This window comes from Nansenia antarctica (genome assembly GCF_963989245.1).
Source record: "Nansenia antarctica genome assembly, chromosome: 4".
In the NCBI taxonomy this organism is placed as follows: domain Eukaryota; kingdom Metazoa; phylum Chordata; class Actinopteri; order Argentiniformes; family Microstomatidae; genus Nansenia; species Nansenia antarctica.
The window spans coordinates 70612946-70616948 of NC_137689.1; the positions used below are offsets into that span (position 1 = coordinate 70612946).

At 60.3% G+C, this 4003-nt stretch overlaps 1 pseudogene across 1 annotated transcript in view; it reads left to right on the plus strand.

Annotated features, from left to right (window-relative positions):
• The first annotated feature begins 208 nt into the window (after positions 1 to 208).
• LOC308156330 overlaps positions 209 to 4003 on the plus strand; it is a 10189-nt pseudogene continuing 6394 nt past the window's right edge. The window contains exons 1-4 of the transcript in view: positions 209 to 1015; positions 1235 to 2347; positions 2580 to 2684; positions 3203 to 3242. The product of the transcript in view is annotated as an uncharacterized misc_RNA (transcript). The remainder of the gene's footprint in view (positions 1016 to 1234; positions 2348 to 2579; positions 2685 to 3202; positions 3243 to 4003) is intronic.

The following is a 4003-nucleotide window of genomic DNA, read 5'->3' on the forward strand; positions in this document are numbered from 1 at the left end:
TCACAACCATGGAGATGGTAGATAGTAATTCACTCCCATCTCTGTCAACCAGTTTTATGGACTAAACATCTTCAACCCATCTGCCCTAGCGATGACCTCACAGCCTGTTTACCTCCTTCTCTCCTCCCCCCTTCAGGCAGTGCCGAGTGGCGTTTCCTAGGAGACGGAAGGACCATGTTCCGAGAGTAAACACGCCACGCCCTCAGCGATGAGTCACAAGCAGCAGGGGGGGGAGGGGCCAGGGGCCGCGGGGGAGGAGCCGAGGGGAGCCCCCCCCCCCAGAGGGGGCAGGCAGCAGCCCAACGGCACGGCGGGGGGGGCGGGGGGGTCCGAGGGGGGGGTCCGGAGGAGCTGGAGACCCTGTCAGATGCTCGCTCAGGACGAGCAGAATCCCCAACACCACCACCATCATCATCACCCTCATCTTCCTCCTATCCCCCAGCAGCAGTCGGGCCGCGGGCCCCCCCCACGCCACCGCAGACGCCCCCCCGCGGGGCAGGGGGACGAGCTGGAGGCGGAGCCTCAGCCCCGCCACGCCCCCCACCAGACGCCGCCGCCGCCCCCCCGCTCCGGCGTGACCCGCTACCGGCGCCAGGGGGAGCCTAGGGTCAGAGGTCAACAGAGACAGAGGCCGACCCCGCACGACCCCAGAGAGACGCCGCCTCCCCCCCAGAGAGACGACGACGACCCGCCGCCGTTACCGCGGCAGCGGTCGTCCGACACGGCTCCGGTCGAGCGCAGGGACGTGCCTCCTCCTCCAATGGGAGAGCAGCTTTCCTCGCGCGCCCCTGTGACACACGGCGAAACACCCAACCTGACCTCCGTCAGCTCTCCTATCACCCCCACGCACCACGCCCTAGACCCCCCTCCTGTCCCCCACCTGACCCCCACACAACAGGTCCTAGACCCCCTTCCTGTCCCCCATCACCTGTCCCCCACACACCACGCCCTAGACCCCCCTCCTGTCCTCCACAACCTGGCCCCTCAGTACCAGATGGCCCTCCCTCCTCCCAGGGTGGACACTCCTCCCCAAGAGGAGGAGGAAGAGGAGGAGGAGGAGGAGGGGGAGGGGGAAGAGGAGAAGGACGAAGAGTGCAGCCCAGCCATCGCCCAGAGCGGCTCAGTCCGGACAGAACCAGAGAGGAACCAAGGAGACGGGGCGCACGGAGAGGAAGAGGAGGAGCACGGAGAGGAGGAGGAGCACAGAGAGGAGGAGGAGGAGCATGGAGAGGAGGAGGACGAGGAGGAGCGGAAAGAGAGGGACGACATCGAGGAGGAGGAGGAGGAGGAGGAGAAGGGAGACGAGATGAACGGACACTGTTCCGACACGGAGAGCGTCACCTCCCTGAGCACGGACGCCCCGCCCCCCAGCCCGCCCACGCCTCCGTTCCCCGTCCCCCCTAAGCCCCCCCGGCTCCCGTCCGAAGACCTGGACCCGTCCAGCGAAGAGCCCAGCGCCAGCCCCACCAACGAGAACGACTCCATGCCCGAGGACGACAGCTGCGCGGACGCCTACCCGCTCTCGCCTTCCGAGGCCTTCGCCGCCTCGTACCCGAAGACCTATGCAGAGTTCTATACGGCCTCCCACCCCGGGTCCCAGCCGTACCCGGAAGCCTCCACGGAGTCCGACTCGTACTCCGAACCCTACGCGAAATCCTACCCGGATTCCTTCCCGGAACCCCTCCAGACCTCCTACTCAGAACCCAGAGAGCAGAACCGTAGGAGGACAGGGACCTACCCAGAGTCCTACCCAGAGTCCTACCCAGAATCCTACCCAGAGTCCTACCCTAGCTCTAGGAGGAGGCAGAATGTATACGAGGAGGAGGAGGCTCCGGACTCCCCCTCCAAGCCGCCGCTCCACGCCCCCTGGCCGGGGAGAGAGACGGGGTCCCGCCAGCCTCCCAGCCCCCCCTACCAGGGCCGCTCCGTGGGCTCCAGGCTGCACCACTACGCGGGCCACTCCGACGGCGAGAGCTTCGACAGCCCCAAAGACAGCCCCAGCCCCCCCCCCCCAGGCCGAGGGCCGCCCCCCGGCCGCGCTCAGGAGGAAGCCCAGGCGGAGCACCTCTCCCCTGGGCGGCCCGGCTCAGGCGAGCCCCAGGAGGAGCAGGCCGGAGGGACGGAGCTCCGGCCTCCGGCGGAGGGGCTGTCGGAGGACTCCAGCAGGGGTTCGGGAGACGCCATCTCCCTGGCCATCAGGGACATACGGGAGGCCATCGAGGAGGTGAAGACCAAGGCGGTGCGCTCCCCCTACACCCCTGACCAGCCCATAGAGCCGGTCTGGGTGATGAGGCAGGAGGTCAGCCCCACTGAGGAGGGATACCCACAGCAGCCACCGGGGGGCGACGTGAGTGTGAGTAGAATGGTAGAATGGCCAGTCAGGGAAACGTTTGCAGTCTGAAGAACAGAACTGATCGGTTGGGTTGAAGTAGGTACAAGAGTGAACCCTGGTGGTGATGCTGCTGTCTGTGTATTCAAATGCATCCTCTCTTTCTCTCCCCCCTCTCTGTCCCCCTCTGTCTCTCTCTCTCTCTCTCTCTCTCACACACACACACACACACACACACACACACGCACAGTCTGTGTCTCAGTCTCCCTCACACTATAGCCCAGTGGTTCCAGTACCAGTACCAGTACCAGAGCCTGTGTGCCCAGTGAGGGCTGAGTCCTCCAGAACACACCAGGTCCAACCCAGAGAGGCACCCAGGGAGGCCAGGGGGCTGTCCAGGGAAGGGAGGGAGGGTAGGGAGGGGAGGGAGGGGAGGGAGGGGAGGGAGGGAGGGGATGTGAGGGAGGTGAGGGAGGTGAGGGAGGGAAGGGAGGGGAGGGAGGGGAGGGAGGGGAGAGAGCCCAGACAGCCTCCACCACCTCAGCCCAGGGAGACGCCCAAACCCACCGTAGAGGAGGTGATTATTACTTACTTAACTTGTTTTTTTATTTTATTCTGTTATTGTTGATGTTGTATCCTGCTGCAATGCCAATGTCGAAGAACCTCAGCCTGAGAATTTGACTCTTGTGTACTGTAGGATGTAATAAAAGCAATTGTTGTCCCAGACAAGAGGCCCAGAGTCCCAGAGCAGACATTGGTTCACATCCTTATTAAACCAGAGACGTACAGATGGAGTGGTCGAGGTTGTCGTGCTAGCTCCTTTAGCATCCCCAGATACAGTCGCTGTGATATTCCGCTCTGTTTCCCTTTCAGATCCGAAGGGCGATGCCCTCCTTTCCCACGTACGTGGAAGGTGAGTGTACATGTACAGTTATATTCACCTGAAATCAAACCCTCACAAGAAACAAATGTCATACAACAGTTGCCTTGCAATTCAAGTTGCTCCGACCGAGCGTCTTGCCAACAGCTACTCTTGGAAAGCGAGTGATTGGACAGCGTGGGTGGTGGGGGTGTTGACCTTGAGAGAGAGAGAGCAGTGGTGTAGTCTAGTTTTTTCTAGTGGGTATACTGTGATTTTTCCCTCCCAGCCTCATATTGTTCATTTCGGAACGGCATAAAAATAAATCTGCGCTCCCTGTCTAACGTTATATATCTAACATTACATGTTATAAGGCTGATCTGTGCATGATAGTGCTGCATTTTGACATATTTCATGACGCATTTCCCCCCTGTTGATGGTATATGACGCTATAGTCAGTCCCAATGGTCCAAAAGTCAAGTGCTTCGTAACACAGACAGGGTGAATTTTATGAATGAAAGTGTGAAAGTTCTGTCACAAAACGCTGTTACGTATCCTCGCACATTAAGTGGGTATACGGAAATCCTTGGCCTTTCCTAGTGGGTATATGGCGTATCACATAGACTACACCCCCGGAAGAGAGTCATGTCAACTTGCTGACGCACCACGCCTGTGTGATCACACTGCCTCTCCTTTGGACTGTCGATCATTTTTCAAGGGGGGCGTTCAGTGACGCTGGGGCTGAACCCCCCCTATAAAAAATCATGACCCATCCATAAGACTTATATTACTCCACAAGAGAATAATAATTCCTG